The sequence below is a fragment of the Falco naumanni genome, chromosome Z (assembly GCF_017639655.2).
Source record: "Falco naumanni isolate bFalNau1 chromosome Z, bFalNau1.pat, whole genome shotgun sequence".
Classification (NCBI taxonomy): Eukaryota; Metazoa; Chordata; class Aves; order Falconiformes; family Falconidae; genus Falco; species Falco naumanni.
Genome location: NC_054080.1, coordinates 20,948,576 through 20,969,995, shown reverse-complemented (window position 1 = coordinate 20,969,995; position 21,420 = coordinate 20,948,576). Strand labels below are relative to the sequence as shown.

Sequence of the window (21,420 nt, the reverse complement as noted above, 5' to 3'; positions counted from 1 at the left end):
ACCACTCCCAATTAGACCAGTTATCCACAAGATGGTGTACTAACACTAACAACTGGCATTAATTTTTCAGGCAAATTTCTTCTAAACTAGGGGAATGAGAAAGAATCCTTTCTATTGCCTGTGGGAAAAAAAAAATAAAATATTTCTTATGCTCAAATTTGCACCAATACCTTCCGGAAAATAGATCGCTGGTGTCCCTCTTGAAATTTTACTGTCCCATCCATCCACCTATCTTTGTAGATGTTGATTTCCAATAGCTATAGTAAAATTAAAAATGTGCCTTTTAGACACTCATTTGTCTACTCAAAGATGATTAATGTCTCAGGGTTTCACAAAGAAAGAGCTACCCATTTTGTAGCTGGTACCAAGAGCCTTAAGCAGTGAATACATGATAGCCTGTTTGTTTGAAATTCTTTTCCCTGATTCTTGATATAAGACATCTCAGCACATGATAGTGACAAAGCTGGTTGTATCCTGGGTCTTATAGTAATCCATAGGTGTTTCTTGCAGCTGCATGTGATAGCCCCAGGCATTCACTTTTCTATTATTTTCTTGCATCAGAGTTTTTTCAGATCATAGGACTTTGCCTGAGATTGCTTAATTTCTTAATAAAGTTACTATATTAGTTACAATTATTGTTAAGGAGGTCTTCAGAATACTGGGTTTTAAAATCAATGGAAGCATCATTCTGTCAAGAAAGCCTAAATATATGGACCCCTATTTTTAAAAATGTTTTTCTAACATGTTTTAAACAAGTTATATATATGTAGAAAAAGCTACATGCTTTCAAACCTGGACCTTCGAGATAAATGTGTGAAGTTCAAGTCATTATTTATCTTTATTTATGCTAGGTGGTACCTGTGTTCATCAGGCTATGTTTATAATCTAACACACACACACAAATAAAATTATCCAGAAAAATTAGACCTTGGTCTATTAAAACAGTTTTAATAGTATGTTTAATTTTTAGGACTTAATGCTGTACATAGCATGAAACTAAGTTTAGAACATTTGGTGGTTTCAGACCTTCAGGCTCTTTTAAACGATTTTCATTTTCACCTCTTCGCTAGTTTTGCTGACATCATGGAGCTTTAGATTCTGATACTCATGGATGAACATTTTTGGTGGTGTCTGTTTTTTAAAGTGATTGTCAACTGCTTGAATAGTTGAACAACATGAAGTTGAAAATGTCTGCTTTTGTGCTATTTAATCCCTTGCGACACAAATATTTTAGAGAATTATGACAAAAAATAATTTTCTCTGAGTCAGATTTTACTTTGAAAAGTTCTCTGCTGAAGCAGAGAAAATTATGAGGTGTTTGGATGATATGTGAACAAAAAATGTTTAGACTATCTCACTCTTTAGTGCTGGTGCAAATGTGTTCTTTCTGTTAGTGAAATGAGCCAGGAATATTGTGCTTGGTGACTAATGTTGGGCGAATTGGCCGTAATTTGAAAGCAACCACAGGAATCTCTGAGAAAGAAGCTGCTTTTGTAACCGAGTGGCTGCATACCACCTTGCAGCTGTGGCATTACTGCATCTAGTAATATGAATGTGTGGACCTGGTTCTGGCTGATGTCCACTGCCAAACAGGAGCTTTTTTTTCCCAATCTACCTCCCAAATGCATTATTATCCTCTACAGTTGTGTGGAAAAGTTTGTAACTCTTATATGTGCTCTAATAAAGTCAGTGAATCACGTTAACTCCTGAAGATGACTATTTCTAGATGAAGAAATTTATGAGGCTAATTAAGGATGTCTCAGTAAAGATAGCTGTTTTATAAATCACTTACCTGTCATTGTAAATACATGATGATGAAGAGTAGGAGTTCCAAGCTGCTTAAGTGATGCCTCTCTCTGGTGGATTTGGAAACTAGATGTGCAAGTGAAATCAAAGACAAGCAGATCCTACAGCAAGCGAGTCTCAGAGCAGGCTCTCCATGTGTTTTTCTACCCATTTGCTTCCCATTAATAAAGGTCAGTGATTTGACTACTACTGGCAATATCTGTTTGGTACTTTTTTCTGTGATGCTAGAAATTAATGTAAAGCCTTGCTGTCAAAAAGCTTTAGTTCTTTTTTTATTAATCTACTGCTTTAGGAATTCCATTTCCTTTAAGATTTAAGCATCAACCATATCTCCAGTTACCTGTTTCTAAAAACAAATTGATGGATTGCCCTTTTATTTATCTAAATAGTAGTAGCAGTCAGAAAAAAACCCCAAAACCAACAACTCCCAGAAAACCGCAATATGCTAAGCTGGGAAACATATGCTCTTATTAAATTTGATATTAATTCTGTATTCCATGTCTGTAAACAAAATGATATAGAAAAATTCATTTAAGCCCGTGAAAGCTGGTCTGAAAAGGCAAAACGCAGATCTGAATGTCACTATACTTAATTGGATATAGTCAAATATACAAGGAGTTTATCTATAAAGCGTCTAGGTATGACAAACTTACAGGCCAGAGAACTTTATTTCATGCTTAAGGAAGTACATCTCCTTCTGGAGATGTATCAGAACATGGACACCTGGGTGACAGTGTTCAGTTGTATTTTTCATTTCTAAGCTGAATTAGTATTTTTTAAACTCAGAATTCAAAATTCTAAGACAAATTCAGAATTCAGTGTTCTTCTGTGACAGAGGTGTGAGATTTTTGCCATGCCTCTGCCATTTTCCAGTCATGGAAGGATCTAAATTCACATGAATAAAGCTATGCATTAGAAATCAAGCTCCATACTAATGTTCATCCTGGATTTCCCATGATTGGATACTTTTCTTTGGTAAAAATTCTGAAGAATGAAAACGTAAGTTTTTTTCCTGGATAAATCAACTTAGATTAATTGCACAACAAAGAATTGGTATTGACTTGAAACATGTCATCGGATATAGCTGTCTGATTTAAAAAATGGTAGGGGTAGCACAGCGAGTTTAACCAAGCAAGTAAATAGTCTTTGGGTGGGGAAAATTTGTGGTGTTGAACAGCTGTTAAGGCCATGTAGCTATCACTGGTAGCTTTACCTGCACAAATTGAATAATGCAAGCAAGACTTCTTTCTGATCTCTAAAGTGGTATAAACAGCAGGAGTTCTGTTAGATTTTCCTTTTATTTAGAATTCCTTTGACATAGTAGCAGTACCTGCGGGAAATCCATGAAAGACAGAAGAAAAAGCTGTAATAAAAATTGAAAGCAAATTAACCTATAGTGTTCATAATTTAGAATACAGTTATATTAAAAAATACCCTTTTTATAGTTTTAAAATTGTTTAAAGACATTATTTGTATATTTTTCTTACTTTTCTTGCATAGTTAAACAGGATTATTGATTACATTTTAATTATTATTTTAAATGGGGGCGGTTTTTCAACTTTTCCTGAGATCATTTGCTGATCTTCTCCCTGGTTTCCAGTGACAGTATGTGTTGGAATCTCTCAAAGATGCATCAGGGGAAGTTTGAACTGGACATTAGGAAATAATTTCTTTACCAAGAGGGTAGCCAAACACAGGAACAGGATTCCTAAAGATGTGATTGATGCCCCAATCCTGGCAGTGTTTTAGAGGCAATGCCCTTAATAACATGCTTTAACTTTTTGTCAGCCCTGAGCTGATCAGGCAGGTGGACAACATGATCATTGTAGGTCCCTTCCAACTGAAATATTCTATTCATCTAGTCCAGTCTAGTCTAGTCTAGTCTGTTCCGGTGATGTTTATAGTTTATCCCCTTGATTTCACTGGGATGACTCCTCATGTTCATAGAAAAAGATAGAGTACTTTTCAGAGTAACAGTTGTCCGAATTCCAAAATATAGCTGCATAGATTATGTGAAACCTTTAATCTACATGCTGTATCAGTTTTCTGTGCTTCATTAATATGTCTTGAAAATGGCTTCCAGACATTTAAGCATTTTCTATTGACTTTAGAAGGAATAAGCCAAATATGCTTGCTTTAATAAACTAGCCAGCTGCAGTTCCTATTCTGAAACAAATCCAGATAGAAAATTAACCTCCAAATTTCTTTACATAAATACTAAAAAAAACCCAAACCAAACCAGGAGAAAGGTATGAAGGCACACATGATGACAACATTACTTGATGCAAAGTGTCTTGGGAAAATATTAGAAGCTGTAGTTGTTGTGATTCCATTGAACTCAAATATCATTAGTCCATTTATGTCTCTTTTGATGAAAGACTTCAACAATGCCTACATTAGAAGAGTTGCCTTGTCCGAGAGCACACTTCAAAAGAAGATGGAAAATGAGATTTGAATCACTGCTTTGAGATGAGCTGTTGCTACAGTGCTGCACTGCATGTGTCTTTCCTGTTTGCTGTAACAGTAATTCTGAGTCAGCTACTCAGTGAATACTGATTTTATTGTAAGAAGGGAGATACAAAGGGATAAACGTGTAGTGAGCAACATACCTAGGTTGGCAACAACTAACTGTTCTAGTGACAAAAGGGCTCCTTTCCTGGACCTGAAATGAAAAAAAAAAATGAAAAAGCTGGAAATGAAGAAAATTTTTTTGAGGCTTCTACAGGAAGAAGGAACATTACCTGGGATGGAGTTTCCTCCTTCAATGCCCTTAATGGCTTTTATTCCTTTCTCATTTTTCTTCTATTGGAGTTTTCTGACAACCTATCCATCGCATTAAATAATGTTATTGCTGCAGTCATGATTTACAGCTACTGCTTCTACTTTTACCACACAGGGACTTTAAAAAATAAATAAAGGCATGGAAATTGATGAATTTACTACTCATGTCCCTTGCAAAGCAGAAATGAACTGAAATATTAGCAAAGAAGGAAAGATGATGGCACATTATTTCAAATGTAGGTCAGCAAGCTAATTTTAAAAGATTTCTCTATGATGTAGCTCTAGTTAGTATCCTAGAAACTAATGCTGTCAGTATTCGGGGCTGTTCCATTTTGCATATTATGACCATGTTCCAAATTCAAGCACTAAACAAAACAATTTTCAGTGTGATATTTAACTTTTGTAGCTCAGATACATGATTAATAATTCCCCAGATCTTGACTATCTGCTCAGTGGTGTTGACTCCACTCGTATACTCTGGACATTTCAGTGAAATCTCTGACATCTTTCAACATATTTAATGTGTCCTACTTTTAAAGTTTATGTGTAGTTTCCTTTCACTTTTTATTCCCTACACTAAAGAACCTATAAATTCAAATACCAGGTAATGAAATGTCTTAAATAGAAGACATTACATTTCTGTTTTTCTTTCTCATAATATTTGCTTCAGGGAAGATTATTTTTACTTAGCTCATATCATCAGTCCTACTGGAATAGGCCATAAAGAAATCACAGAGACAGTGTTCGGTATATGACTTCATATGAATGAGAATTTTTTAGAATGTGTTTGCCTTATCTTCTGCTGAGTAACTGCCAGCTGAGGAACAAGACATATGTTTTAATCTTATGAATATGTACCTGCAATAACTAGATTTTTACTATTGAATATATTTTAGTGTTGTAACCTCAAAAGGAGAAGTAGCTCCTTGCACGATTCAGCCATTGAGCTGCTATGGATTTGGGTCTCCTGACCTGTGGAGTTGACTTTCACTTCATGACCAAAGTTTCCCCTTCAGCTACAGCATTGAGTAGGCTCCATCTTTCATGTAGTACACTGGTTTTATATCTGTGGAAATCTGTAGCAATGGAAAAGACAAATTAGACCAAACAAAACAAAACAAAAAATACCCTGTCTGGTTTCAAAATAAAATGTCAAGTATTTCTTCTCATGATTTCTCACTTTGTCTTGCCATTTTGATTCCCATTCGACCCAAAAAGTTCTTGTGCATCTATTCCCAGCATTTGTTTTCAGGAAAATTACTAAAAAATTAATCACTCTGAAAAAAAAATAATAAATCCCACCTACCCTGGTTGGCTGTGCCTCTCAGGCTGGTCAAAGCACTAGTAATTTTGCCAGACTGGCACACATAGAGCTTCTAATTAGATTCTGGTAAAACTACAATCTTTATAACTATAAACATTCAATAGATGAACTCAGGAAAAGACATTACTCTCCATAGACAGATACATGTTGATGACCTGTAGTTCAAAAGCTGATATTATCTATCCAAAATAACCACCTCGGGATGTTCCTTGCCAACGCACACACTAATAGTCATTGTCCATCTATCAGTCATACTTTCAGTGTTTACATAAAGCAGCCACCGTGATTTTAATAGACAAACACCACCCGTAAAACACCCAAATTGCAGCTACAGAGCCTGGGGTGAGGTGCATGCAGAGCAGCCTCTACTCTCTCCCAGGATTTCATGGTCACAGCCAGCTCTGGAGTGGTGCAGCCCCACGGCCCCGGGCAGCCTGCTGGGACAGAGCTGGGGGGGGGCAAAACCTGCAAGGAACCTACCTGACCCCCCCACCTTCACTCAGAAGATGCATTTCAGCCGAGGCCCTCACTCTTTGCCTGTTTGTTCCCAGCCTCGTGCTTTTCTGACCCCGACCCGCTGGCTTGGCTTCCTGGCTTGGCCTCAGACCTGCCCCTTGGCTGGGGCTGGTGTGGTGGTCGCAGGTCCCTTGGCTGTCCCCATCGTCCTGGCCCTGCACTGCTCTCCTCATTGGCATGTGGTGGGCTGGTGCCCTTGTTGGTGAGGGCACAGATGTTCTGGCCTCACTGCCACCCTCTGCTCCAGCTCTTGCTGGCTCAGCAGCTGGTCCTGCTGGCCTCTCCCAGGGTGTTCTCATGCAGGGTGGGACCACCCTGGTTTGTTTTCCAGAGCTTATTCATTGATGGAAGGGATAGTTCTGTAATTTATGTGCAAGCTGGAAAGGTCAGGAATACATTAAAAATAGCACATCTTAGCTTTAATTTTCATTATTTCTCCTTTATTGGAAATTTCTCTTACCCCTTCATCCTGTGGTAGAATACATTGATTTTTTCCTCTGAAAAATTAAAATACCTAATCCGAAAGCTCCTTGAATCTCTAAAGTTATATGTACTTGCTTGACTTTGAGTTGTTAGCATAAATTTTAAGAAGTAAGTTGTTAAAAACATTCATTCCATGAGATCTATCAGAAGCAGATTAGGTGCTTCTCCAAGGGGCTGTTGCTCTTTCAAGTGGACTTCAGAAGCTCAGATTAACAGTTGGGTCCTAAGGAAAGTGCTCAAAAGCTAAAGTCGCTGTGTTTTTCTGGTTTTTCTATTTTAAATTCCAATTGCTTAATGCTGTACATTTTCGCCCTTCATCAGGATAAATGTTTAGTATTGTGAAAAAATCTGTACTTTCTTCAGAGTTGTGAGTTCTAAAGAACTTTTTTGCTTTGTTTTGGTAGAATTGCAGGATCCCTGTGTGCCTTTAGAAGAAGAAAAAGTGTCATTTATTCACCACAGAAATTTGTTTCTAGCTGAAGACTACAGACACTCTTCTTTATGTGTAGGGAACAGATTTCCTTCTAGTGGGTTAAGGCTGGGAAGCAAGGATCAAGCTGCACATTAAAGCATTTTTGTGCTTCACTTTATTACTAAAGAAACTACTAACTTGTTATTTGTTTATTTCCTCCTTTATTTGTGCTATGTAGCTATAATATATTCCCAACTGGTTTTTGTAAGCTCTTTAAAAAGACTTCAAACCTTAAAGTAGATCTCACCTAAATGGGTTTTGTATCTTTTACCTCTGTCATAAACTGCCCATTAAGACAGCTGTGTAATAAAAGGGATGTAATTCATAGATCATTGCTTTCTTGAATAAGAACAGGAAACATGGAGGTCAAATAACCTTTATAATTACATTTATCTTTAGACATGAATACATTTCTGTCAGAAATTTGCATGTTGTTTAAAAGATTTTAATAATTTAATTAACAGGCTTAAGTCGAGTTGTTTTTTTTCACCTGGTGTCTGATTCTGTGAGGTGTTTAGGGCCCCTTACATACTCAGATTAAATTTGTAGCAGCAGGTAGTCTTTATGAATGCAGATTGGCAAGAGATGTTCTGAAAACTGTATCTTGGCTGTGCAATATTCTGATCATTCAGAACGGCTGGAACATCTACATGTGGGAACTAAATTTTTATTGTGGTAATCAGTCCCCAGTGCTCTGTGAAATCTGGCAACTGGATCATTTCAGAAAGTTGCAGCTAAACCCACTTGCTCCTTCTGCTTCCTATTTTCATGTATATAAATATTTATAATGACTGCCTTCCCTAGAGACAGAAAACAGTAACCATGTATAATGTAAAAGTTGTCAGTTACTTCACTCTTGCTTTAAAACCCACAAACTCAGTGCTAAATATGGATTATAAACTATTGTAACCATGTTCAGGAAATATTATGGGTAAAGACCAAAAATTCTGCCTTGACCTCTGAAAAATACAGTCATAAGGAAGATACAGTGATTAGAGATCTTGGTCAATGGTTATTGCATTACCAGCATCAGGGAAGAGAGCTAGTTTGGACTAAGGTGTCAGCAAGAGAGCGAACACATTTGCACATACTCACATGCAAAGAGATTTCTGCCTATAGAAGAATGCAGAAAGTCAAGAATATTTTGCTCTACATACAGAATAATATCCATAGCTGAGGAGATGAAAAAGAAGGGCTAAAAAGAGTGAATCCTTAGCAACGTCAGTGACTGTGGGAACAAATGGGATATGATTTCCAACAAATCTTGGCAGATACAGAACCAGAAGACAGATGTTGAAGGACATGAAAAAATTAAAGATGTCTCAAAAAGTAAAAGGAGAAAAGAGAAGCATAGTGTAATAAGACAGGGGTGAATCTATGAAGTAAACCAGCATGTCTTGTTTGTTTTTTTTTTCCAAGTGTAAGATCAGAGAATATTGCATTTACTGCTTGAGAGAACATCAAGCATCCTATTAACATACTTCCTCTTCGTTGCACTATGAAATACAATTTTCGAAACAAAGACTTACACGTATGTAACCATTGTATTCTAAAAACTACTAAAGTAAATGAAGCTTCTCTCATCTTATTACTTTGATTGTTGTTTTTATTGAAGAACTTCAAAGCTGCTTGGTCAGCTATGCTTTTAATCAAAAAAAGTAAGTCTTCCAAAGAACAGAAATGTTGTGATGTACTGGGCATATGCAATAAGCATAATGCATATATGCAGTTTTCTATTTTTTGATGATCCACAAACTATAATTTGTTTTCAAGCAATTGGAAGTTAAAATGATTGTGGATATTATGACAAGTTGATATGGAAAAAGGGCAATTTGTTGTAAGTTAGAAATAACTCATCTGGCTCTGCTTGAAGTAGTCTTTCTGGATCTTCAGAAGCTTTCTGTTTCTGCTGGTCTTATTCATTAACAAAAAGTACAAATAAATGCAGTAGCTCTTTTAAGGATTAAGTTCTTTGAACATTCAGGTTTAGGATAGTGAAATAAAAGCAGATGGACAACGTGGAGCAAATTATCTAAATTAAGCTTTTAATACTCCATTAAGTGCTTTTGGGGGGAAGCTAATATACCTCAGAAGAAAATCTGGTGTTTCAATTTAAATTTCAGCGTGAAACCATCTAAGCCTCAATTCTAAATCTAAATTTTGTTTTACAGTGCAGGTGTATAGTGTAGCACAGTAGCTCAGAGGCACTGCAAGTAGAATACTTGCTTCCTGCCTCTACCCTCCAGCATCAGCAAAGAAATACGCTTCAGGCTGTTTTCATGTTTTGCTCTATCCATTTTATATGGATGCATTTTGTCCTGGACTTCCACTGAAACTATAATACTGCCTTTATACACACGTCTTGTGCCTTTCTTTGCACAATTCATATGCCATTCAGTGTCCAGTGATGAAACAGGCTGCTGCAGGTGCTGCTGGTAATACAGAGAACTGTGACTGAGTGTACAGATTTGGAAACCTGCTTTTGCTGTCTTTCCATTTGTAGGATACTAGTAGTTGTTGAGTACACTGTAATGGCATCTTAAAATGAGAAACAAAAGCAGTCAAAGATAGTCAGAGACAACTGAGCCATTTGTACATTTATCTCTGGAAATGTTGAACTTTTACAATTTCCATTACTTTTAATTGCTTTAAAAATAAGACCTTCAGAGAAGAAACAATGGTCTGATAGTTCTGTTATCCTCTTCTTTAATTTATTTATTTTACCTCATGCTCCCTATGTACTGTCCTACCACTTACCTGCTTTCTTCATAAACTTTCTTCAGTGCACTTGAAGCTGTAAAGCTCAGATGTCAAGGGCAAATAATTCACTAAGAAGGATTTAAATTCTGATGTTCTTCAGCTTTCCTCTGTGGTGTCACATAGTAATTATAGTAAATTGCAGTATTTTAGTGATTGTAGTCTTTGTAATGCACATTTACGAAAATAAACAAACCCGAGGCCCTCAACAAATACTTCTAACCTTTTAAATTGCACTGTTAAATTTTGAGTACTATGGGCATGCAAATAGCATAAAACTGATACCTATAATCTCTTGTGCTGTTTATTTGGCAGCAGTCTCAGAATCCTATGTCATTTACCTTTCTTCTGTATCAAGTAACTTAATGTAATGCCAGAAACAACCCGGTTTTGTCAAATTGATAACAAAGATCATATAATTTTCTTTCTTTTGTTCAGGTCTATATTAAAATAAAGTATTCTCTTTTCAGTGCAATTCTATATGCTCAAAATTTCTTAGAAATGCCAGACTAAGAAGTACTGTATACCATGCTAACTACAAAACTTAAATCTAATTTGGAGATGCTGTTGGGGTTTTCTCAGTTCATCAGCCAATCTTAAGTCAGTGAAACATGTTATTTCCTCTGTTGTATTCTTGGCATATGCTAATGATGAATGTGAAAGGTTCGTCATCCTCTCTGTTTCAATAGGAAAATGCTACAAGGAGCAGGTAAACAGATTGTAGGATATAGAGTAGGGATTGTTTGTCTGTGGAAACAGGAACAACATCAAATCATAAACACACCTCTTTTTCCACAACTATATTTCGACATTATGCAGTTCAGGAAAAGAAAAACTGGAATTAGCTACCAAGGTGCTTAAGGATAGGAGATGGAAAAAGCCTAGCAGATGGAAAAGAAAATGCAGGCTATGGTAAGAACTAACCTCCAGTTTACTCCTGTTGGGGAAGACAACTGCAAAGTGCAACAGTCCCAGCCCACTACCATCCACATTTTATTCAAGAAATCATTTGCAAAAATTTCACCTGAATTTGAAATAAAACAAATGATTTTTGGTAGGGGAGTTGTTCATGATGGAGTAGATTTCAGTGATGGTATTTATTAGTCAAGGAAACCAGCAATGAACTTGAATATTTTATCTCCTTGTCTTTATTTGGTGAACTCTAAAAACAACAAACAAAATAACATGAGATCTATGATGTCAAATATATTTAAGAAAAAGAAAAGCAAGCAAACTCTTGAGGCCACCCATTCTGCCACTTCTAATCCACACAAAAACATATGTAAAAATTCTGGAAAGCAGTGAAAAGGAAGTAGGGATGCAGAGAAAGAGAATTATGATAATAAAGGGGCAAGGAAAATAGATGCTGAATAAGGGTCTAGGAAGAAAATCTGATGCCAACTAACATAATGCAACTGACTGTAGCAGGATCTTAATTTCTCCCCTAGACTCATATGAAGGATTGCAGATCCTTGTCTTTGGAGCATGCAACTGCTTAAGAAGTGTAAAAGGCATCTTAATTGTAACTTGTGCCTGAATTCAACGCAGAGAATGTATACAGGATTAGAGAATATTTTTTAAAGATTATAATGTGAACATACTGAGTGAAGATTATAATTATAGCAACTCATGATCTTTGTTAAATCCCTGCTGCATACAACAGTTTAAAAGAATAGTGAAAATACTGATTTTACTTGTTTATCCATACAACGACTAGCCTGATAGGAGAACATCATGCAGATTTCTAAGATGGCAATAAATGTGGACCGTATGCAGTACTTAAAATTATTTTATTTCTTAGAGTTTTTTGCTGACCAGTCTACTGAACTATAAAAAATAGGGATGGCGCATCATTTATTACATATAATACATACCAATCTCTTAGAATAAATTTGTATAAATATTATTTGGCTTATCAGTAGGTATGTGCTGAATCATCTTTTTATTGAATCCAGCAAATAGGTATGCCATGGAGTGTATGCTGCTATCTCACTTACCTATTTACATCTGCTTGGGAAATTAAATGCCACTTCTTCACAGGATTCTTTTCTGGCTTGGGAAGCTGTTACATTAAAATACTCAAAGCATCAACTAACTATATAAACAGAAATCAAGCTGACATCAATCAAACTTGAAAACATAAATCAAACTGACGTGACTTAAATTACAATATATATATATGCAGCCTTAGACTGATTGTAGTTCTTCAATGCTCTTTTCTAAATAAAGAGAATAAAGGAGACATGGGAATATAGAAAATTTGACTAGGCAGGAGACTGGAAAGCAAGTATAGTATTTTGACCTATAGTATTTTCTCTCCACAGGTACTTTTTTTTTTTTTTTTTTTTTTTTTTTTTGTTCTTGCTGGTGGCTCATGGCAGTAGCTCCAAATTTTAGAATCATAGAATAGTTTGGGTTGGAAGGGACCTTTAAAAGTCAGCAAGCCCAACCCCACTGCAATGAAGAGGGACATCTTCAACTAGATCAGGTTGATCAAGGTCCTGTTGAACTTGTCCTTGAATTTGTCCATGGATGGAGCACCTACCACTACTTTGGGCAACCTGTTGCAGTGTTGCACCACCCTCATCATAAAAGATTTCTTCCTTATATCTCCTTTGAATCTACTCTCCTTTAATTTAAAGCCATTACTCCTTGTCCTTTTGCCACAGACCCTACTAAAAAAGTCTGTCCCCATCTTTCTTATTGAAAGGCCACAAAAAGGTCTCCACACAGAGCCTTCTTCAGGCTGAACAAACCCAACACTCTCAACTTTTCCTGATAGGAGAGGTGTGCCAGTCCTCTGATCACTTTTGAGGCCTTCCTCTGGGACTTCTCCAATAGGTCCATACCTTTTTCTACTGAGGACTCCAAAGCTGGATGTAGTATTCCAGCTGGCATCTCACCAGCACAGGGTAGAGGGGATCCTTCATTGTCTGAAGGATACATTCATTCATAGGTGCACAGACCTGATAAATGTTTAAAACAAAACCTGCCACTCATAGTTTATAGTGTAAGAACCCTTAATTCTCTACAGTTAAGATTTGGTTGTACTTTAGTTCTCATTTACAAAGTGAGAAGTCTGTCAAACTCACTAAAGTTGTATCTACTTATACTGGCAAAGATAGAATTGCTACCCCCCCCTCCCCCCCGAAATTCAAAATACACCCACCCCCCCCACCCCCCACCCCCCCACACATAGAACACCCTTAGTTTTCTCTTCTATTATTGTGACAGTTTATATTTGGTACAATCCTGTCTTTTTTATTTGATGATTCAACGTACATAAAATATTTTAAGGGAATATATATATATTTAGAATTGCAGGAGTATGTATGGTCTTACTAAAGCGTAGAGGAAAATGTTTTCTTTTGTAAGGTATCACTTTAATGTTTGAAGGCCTGATAGTTAAGAATGGTTTTGTTCTTGGATTCAGTTCAATGGATAAAGCATGGTGGAAGTGCTTGGGTTTCAGTGCCATCTCTCTCTGTTTTAATTTAGAGGCTTGAAAACTCATTTCTGTTTGACTTTTCACAGTGTGGAGGCCTTGGCTATTTACGTTATAAATTCTTTGATGTGAAGACTGTCTCTTAGTAGTCCTAATTTCACTTGAAGATGTAAAATTATATCGCAAAATCAGGTTTTTGACCAGATCAGTGGTCCAATTCAAATGGATGATGTGTAAGTCCTAGTTAAAATGAGATCCCAGGAAAATTATGTATTAAATGAGAATGCAGTCTCATTGGTTTTGTTTGTTTTCATGAGGACCATGATCATACAGTTGTTCTTTTGCTACAGCCTGTCTCTTGCAAGATTTTCTACATTCAGCTGAGGGTTCACTGACTTAATCTTTGTGCTTAGACACAAGTGTCTCTGCAAGTGCAGTGGAAGATTTTTTTTCAGAATTTGCTTTGTGAACAAAACCTATGTATCTTGAAGCCTGCTTATCTACAGAAGAGGTATTTTCCCTAGATTTATATCTATTTGCTCTGTTTTCCTCTCAGTAAAAAACAAATTTTATTTCCCTTGAAATGCTTTACTTTCAGGCAGCCTCCTAAGCTGCCAATATCTAGCCAAGGTACATTTTCTAAAAGTTTATTTTAACTGTGTAGAAAGAAACTGAAAAAATACATGTAAGAGAGTATCTCAGATTTCTTTTTTATGCTAAGGACCTCAGCCATTATCTCATACTAAACGATGCCCTCCACTTTAAAGTACTCAGAGGCGGAAAGAAAGTATGTGAAAGAAGCTATATGAGCTAGGTAAAGGTACACTGAAAGTGTATTTTTTATACCTTTTTTGCCATTTAGAAATTATACTACAGAAAAGTAACAATAAAGCCCTTCAAAAATGACACCTGTCATGTACAAAAACATGAATAATATGGTAAATAATACCTGTGCATAGTAAAAGTCAGGCTTATCCTAATGCTGTGCCATCTGGAACCCAGCTGTTTCTATTGGAATGCTTATCTCCAAGGGCTTTTAGTTTTGCTTCACTTTGCTCTCTCCTTCCTAAAAGAAACAATTCAAAATTACTACAAGCACTTTCTAAACCTTAGAATGCAGGAAAGTCTATCTGGTCTTGCAAAAATTGTTCGCTGTATAAATCTAGCTTGTAAACCAAGATTAATGTGTCTTGGTGTTCAGTAGCCTGTTTACTGGGGTATGGGTGCGTGTTTAAGTGCATTGCTGAGAAATACCAGTAGGTAAGGTGTTAAAAGATGCAGTTTACTTGACTTCAGGCTGGTACTTATAGTGGGTATCAGCCTGCACCTCTCAGTAGAAATTCCCATAAGCTTTGAGTTTTCTGGCACAGAAATGCACTTTCAGCTTAGTCAATAACAGTCATTCTGGTCTTTTCATATTTCTTTGTAGAAATGAGTATTCATGTAAAAGCTGAGGTCTTAATGGTATGTTTGTGCAGTTGAAAGGGTGAGAAGGTGCATTTAGTGGAAAAAGTATCTTTATGGCAAGTTCAACTGTGTCACATTCAGTTTACCACATTATTTCTGCACACTGGCATGACCCCAGATGTACAATAAATATAAACCCAATTTAAAGGTAGAAACCTGTGTGAGGAGTGGTAGGAATGTCTGGAAAAGGATTAAAATGCTCTGCTGGAAGACTGCTGGTCCTTCTGCAGCAGTTACAGCCACAGAGCATTAGTGTTAATTCATAGCACTGATATAATTTCTCTCCAGAATTTATAACAAAGGAGAGCTATGCTTTGTCTGGCCATTCTTTTTAGTGTTTTTTTTTCTATTCTTCCCAATACCTCTTCCTTCCCTACCCTGCATCATACCATCCTTCTTAGGTGAAGAAGCAATTTGTATACAGCACAGCAGACCGTAATGCTATCTGGATATTTTCTGGTTCTGATCTTTAGCTTTCACTACAAAAGTGCTGTTTAGTCAAATTCCCTTTTAATCAGGCAAATATGAAAAAAAATATATATATATAAACATTTCAGTGTTTTATATACAGATAATTTCAGCGTTTCTCCCCTGCTTTTAATTAGAATGTAAGTCCTCCAAAGCTAACATTTATTTAAGATTAATCATATAGATAAAATGTATACTTTGACCTGGCTTTCAGGACACAAAAATGTGGAATTACCCTTATCATTTTTACTTGCCAGATAGTAGATAGTCAAATATTTTTGTTTTCTAGAACTTTTCAAACCACAGTCACTTTTAATATATGGTGGCTCTGCATTATATATCTAGCTTTTAATCTGTTGTCTTGTAATGAATGTATAAAGAAGAAATAAAACCTGGTTTTTAATGCATTTTCAATTGAAATCAAGGTTATTATTCAGACTATAGATCACCTGGACTGTTGAATGTTCATCTATGTTCTGCTTTCCTTTCAGACTTGTGGCATTCCTGAACAATGAACTAAATAGTGAACAAAGGTCCAGCTTCAGAACCCACCTGGTAAAGACTACAAAGGTATTTCTAATTTGTTCCTTAAATTACAAAACATTAGATTTTTATTTCATACATTTAGTCTTTTAGTCCACTCAGTCTTATCCCTTTTCCTATGGATGAAATGTCCACCAGCAAAATGCTAGTTCTTGTTTAACACTTAATGCATTTCCTTTCATGTTGATAATTAGCATAATCAAACTGTCCCCTCCCATTTCATAATTCCTGCAAGTTACTTCATAAATAACATTATTATTTTTAGTCACTGATGGCACAGACTAGCTTTAGAGAGTCTAGTCAACCATGTATTACTTCCATCTGTGGCCATATCATCTTGTGAGCATGTGTGATGAGACCCGTTTCATCAATAATATGTACTTTGAACTCTAGTCCTTATTTTTAAATTCAGTACAACTCCCCAAATAATTTTTTTCATGACACTAGTTGTCTAGTTCAACTGTTTCTGAGTGAAGTAGCAGCCTTAGCTGATCCCACAACATGCCCAGTCTGCTCTCCTGGAGAAAGCAGATGTCTTCAAACTTGAAGCTCAGCTGTGATCCAGCTACCAGCTTCTCCTGCTTGTGGTCTTAATGCGCAGGAGGCTCCTAGCAGATCCACACATCAACCTTTGTTGTGATCTCTGTTGCTCCCTAGCAATATTTAGCAAGCCATTTGAAGGTTGAGCACAGAACCAGTAACAAGCTGATTTCCAGTGTCCTGTTGCTTCAGCTGAGTAGTGAAGCTTTCTGCTGCCATCACTAATTTAGTACTGCCAGAAATCACTCAGAAGGTCTCAGAACTAAGCAGCAGTGGAAAAAGCAGTCTCAGAACTAAGCACTTCTTACAGCAGTGGCCTAGTGACCAGTTAGGTGACTACTGTCCCAATAAGCAGGACCCATACGCTTGAAACACCTAGCTGGGATATATCCATTCCTATGGAAAATGCTGTATGTCCATTACGGCTCTGTGATCTCACCTGCCCTAGTCAGTTGCTTGAAGGAAGACTGTAGTTCCCTAATTCTGGTACTTTCCCTTTGTCAATTTTATATTCAGAATCATTGCCTATATTGACTCTTCACTTGCTGCATATGTCAGGCTTCCTTCTGGAAATGCTAAACTATTTTTTATTAAAATTATTAATCCATCAGTGTGAGATTAATTACAATTATTTCACCACCGTGAGGTTCAGCTCTGAACAGCCAAAAAAATTATTCTGTTAACTCTTTGCTTAATATGATCTATTTAGGTTGCAATCAATTAATAATGCTTGGCTCTTCCTGAATACTTCAGAAATTGCCTCATCTTTAATCCAGAAGTAATAATGAAAATTGTTCTGTTTTGAAATTACCACTGCTATGGATTTCCTTCCAAAATGAACTAAATGTTTTCCAGTTAACTTTCTAATAATATAATGAGATGTTATTCCATGACAGGAAACACCATCGTTTTCTTCATTAATGTCCTATACAAACATTTCTTAAAAGAAGTTTGAATGCTCAGCAAATTAATTCACAAATTCTTGTTGATTGGCTTTTTTGTTAAAACTTGCAGAGAATTCTGATGGGGTTTAGAAACAAGGTATTCTTAGAAGCTACATAATGTGACATCTAGCAGCAGCACTAGTAATTTTCCGTTAATTTACATTTTAAAGCTACATTTTAATGAAAAGGCTAATGATTGACTTTTTTTTTTTTTTTTTTTTTTTTTTTTTTTTTAGTTACTCTTCCAATATAAAAACCAGAGGTGAACAAGTAAATGAAGTGGTGGTAAAGGCAAAATGAGCTAAAGAAGATGAACCTCCACACAAAACATCACTAAACTCTCAAACTCCCATTATTCAGCTGTTTCAGAGGGGTCCTCTACAGTTCTTGGCAAAGAAGCCAGAAGGCCAGCAATCTGCTTGAATCATGAGAACTGGAAGGGCAATTGTCAAGGACCAAAAAAAAATAAAAATGTTTCAAGTTGGGGAATTTCACTTGATTTAATTTATTGCTAATTAGGAAACTTTACTGATTCTGGTGGAGAGAAATGGAAACAAACAAACAAATAAAAAATCAGTTAGACTTAGACACATTGGCTCCCCTCTGGACACCTCTCCTTCCCTTTTTCTGATTTCCAGTCCCTTAAAGAGCAGGTCCTGAAAAACAGCATGTGATGCTGCAGCCTTTACTTGGCCTTTCTGGGATTGTTTATTGTAGGTGAGGGCACTCACCTGGAAAGGAGATAGGCTTTCTTGGATGAGGTTGTGACAAGGATAAGAGCATGGGTGAAAGCCTGGGCAACTCTGGCAGAAAAACATAGTTCCATCCTGTATGTTCTTCTATATGCTATATGCCTACCTCACCTTGTAGGTATGCTCAGAAGCCCAGCAAGCGTATTCTTAATCAATTTTTTTTTTTTTAAATAGTTATAGATGCTTAGCTGCATTTAGTATAAGTTTTCATTTCTGGGTACTGTAGCCTTTGGACTTTTGTATTCAGTCACTGAGTCACAGTGGTCTCTGAGTAAAAATGTTCATGAATTCGCACTCATACAAGCCCCTTCCACAGGTACATGCTTCTGGCCAATGTCTGGGACAGAAAATGAGGCTTGTGGCCCTTCTGTGTCAACAAAAATAATTCGTTGCTCTCCTTCTTTATCTGTTACTTCTGAAAATGTGTTACTGAGAGGCTGAACCCATTTAAAATGCTTTCAATATAAAATTGCTTTCACTAGAATGGAAACTCAGAGTAATTAAAAATTGTTCTGGATTCCAAGCTCGGTACAGATGTACATGATTTACAGGGAGTGCCTGGCTTGGCTTAAGAGGAGCCTGGGCACATAATAACAGACTGAGCTCAGATTATGTCATTTACCACACTCAGTATCTAGCTGTGTCTGCAAAAGAGCAAATGATCACGGACATCAGGAGCGGGACTCTGTGAGGGTAAGACTGGCGCAGGAGTACTGAGGCTTCTGTTGCTCTTGCTGTTTTTGTGTATTCTGTGAATGTAAAAACCAGATATCTAACACACATACAATGCTGTGCAGATTATTTTGGTGCTACTGAAGTTACTGTATGAAAAACTCTCAAACTTTAGGAGGATATATTTTTTCTATAGTCGTGCTTAGCTGCTACTTTTAAGGCCCTTCTGCATCACTTTCCTCATTCTCAAATACACATGCAGGTTTCTAAACCTTCCCATCCAGAAAAAGTGAAAATATTCAATAATGCTAAAAATGCTCACAATACAATTTAAACAATTTTGCTCATAACTTTTTCTCAGAGAAGGAGGTTACAATATTTACTGCCGATTCATTTTATGTAGAAGTAAGCTAAACCATTTACTGGAAATGACTGTTTTGTGGAAATGGTTTTAATAGTCATTTAAACATACTGAAATAGCATTACTATGAGACTCATAAATGAAAAGGGTTATGTTTTTACATAGATTTATAAATTTTTGCTCATCTTTCTGAGTAGTGGTCTTCTGTGCTAGCCTTTTGCCCCTTAATATATTGTTCTTTTCCAATTTCCAGACATCTTAATACTCAGTCTGCAAGTTCTGTATTATTTAGGGAAATTAGGCAGTTGAGTTTCTTGCCCTCTGAGACTCTGATTTATTACTGATGTGTTTGCTGGATCACTAAGCAGGATCTGGAAACGCCTTTTACAGAGCTATGCAGTAGGAAGCTAAATGTTTTAGCAGATTGGATTCAAATTACACTCATATAAGTAATTGTCAAATATCAGTTAGAAAAAGAGTCCTTTTGTTTGTTTGCTTCTTAAGCTTCTGTAGGTAATTTGAAATCAACAAAAAAGTCTAACATATAGAATTAGGAAGATCTGGGAAATATTAGTTTATTTTTATTTGGAAGCATAAAGGCTGTGTGCAGGAGCTGTTTGGAATTTTATGTGACCAAGCTCTTCAGTGACTCCGTATAAAGTGATAGTGCACATATGCATATTTATTGGAAAGATTTGATTGATTTATGTAGATTTTTTTTTTCCCCCCAGAGTATACGAAATCCAACATGATCTTAAAATCATTATTCTTGCAAAAGAATCAAATACATTTTTGATGTGTTGCCAGTAATTTGAGCCCTCCACCAAATACGTTAAACTACTGCTTTTGTTAGCACTTTTAAAACCTAATCCTTTTGGTGTATGTGGTGTAGGGTGTGGGAGCAAGTGGAAGCAGTTTTCAGAACAAACTGAAATACTTGCTCTATTCTCTGCATTCTGTCCCTTTTTTGTTACCTCTTCCTCCCCCTCTGCCTTATAAATAGCTAAGCTTCACTGGTAAAACACTGAAGGGGATGCAATGATACTATAGCATTGAGGGGAGGGGTGCTGGGCCCTGCAGAGCCACCTCCACAAGTCCCTCCCTTCAGCAGGGGCAGTCTCATGGGTTCTATGGTGGTTTTTCCTATCTGTGTGAATGTCCTGTCTCCTGGGCCCAAAGGCTTATCATTAGGCATTAGAAAAGTGTGGACAGCCTGGGAAATGAAGGGATAGCAACTAAGTTGTAAATAGCATTTCTACAACAGCTGTAGCAAGTGATTTTCTAGCAACTACTATGCAGTTTGAGACTGCATGGACAGTAAAAAAACCCCTTAATTTTCCTGTCTGGAAGAATACGGATGAACAGATTTTCAAAGGGACTAGAAACTCACTGTTTAGGTGTCTGACTTCAGATACTTCACAGGGACTGATTTTTAGTCTGTGCATACTTTATTGTAAAGTCAGGTTTAAGCAGCATATACCCTTGATTGGCTTAATGGTTAAACTGACTGATGTCTGTGGTGACTCTGGCTCAAGCAGTTACTTTTCTCATGTTCCATAGTTTTATAAAATAAAAGTACTTCACTTTTGTAAACTGGCTTATGTCTGTTTATTTCTACTGGTACTTGAAAGACCAGCGGTAAGTCCTGATGTCGAGATGTTTGTTGGACCAGCTTGTTGTGATGAAACAAGGATTTGATGAATTTGGTAAAAGTGTTAAGGTGTGTTCAGGATTTTCGAGACCATATAGAACCCCCAACATTTATAACAGTATTGCACATAGATGATGTTCCTTTTGAAGAGTGTCCTGTCTATCACAAGACCAAGATTGTCCAAGACAATCCTTTTAACCTCCACAGGAACATGAGTGATTCCTTTAAATGGCAAGTGGGCATAATGGGCTCAGTAGCTGCAAAAACAGCCTCAGATTTCCTGCTGAACCCTTTGTGACTGACTGTACTTTATTACCTTTTGGGTAACCTGGAAATGTTCCTAGGAAGATGGATACAGTGTCAACATGCTTTTGGGCTGAAAGCCTTGATACAGAATAATCCTCTCTTTTAACTTTAATATATTAGTTCAGTGAATGG

At 36.7% G+C, this 21,420-nt stretch overlaps 1 long non-coding RNA gene across 1 annotated transcript in view; it reads left to right on the top strand.

Annotated features, from left to right (window-relative positions):
• Nucleotides 1-20,918, top strand: part of LOC121081705 — a 34,708-nt gene extending 13,790 nt beyond the window's left edge. The window contains exons 2-3 of the long non-coding RNA XR_005825766.1: nucleotides 16,011-16,089; nucleotides 17,783-20,918. This is a non-coding gene — a long non-coding RNA (uncharacterized LOC121081705). The remainder of the gene's footprint in view (nucleotides 1-16,010; nucleotides 16,090-17,782) is intronic.
• The last annotated feature ends 502 nt before the right edge of the window (nucleotides 20,919-21,420 follow it).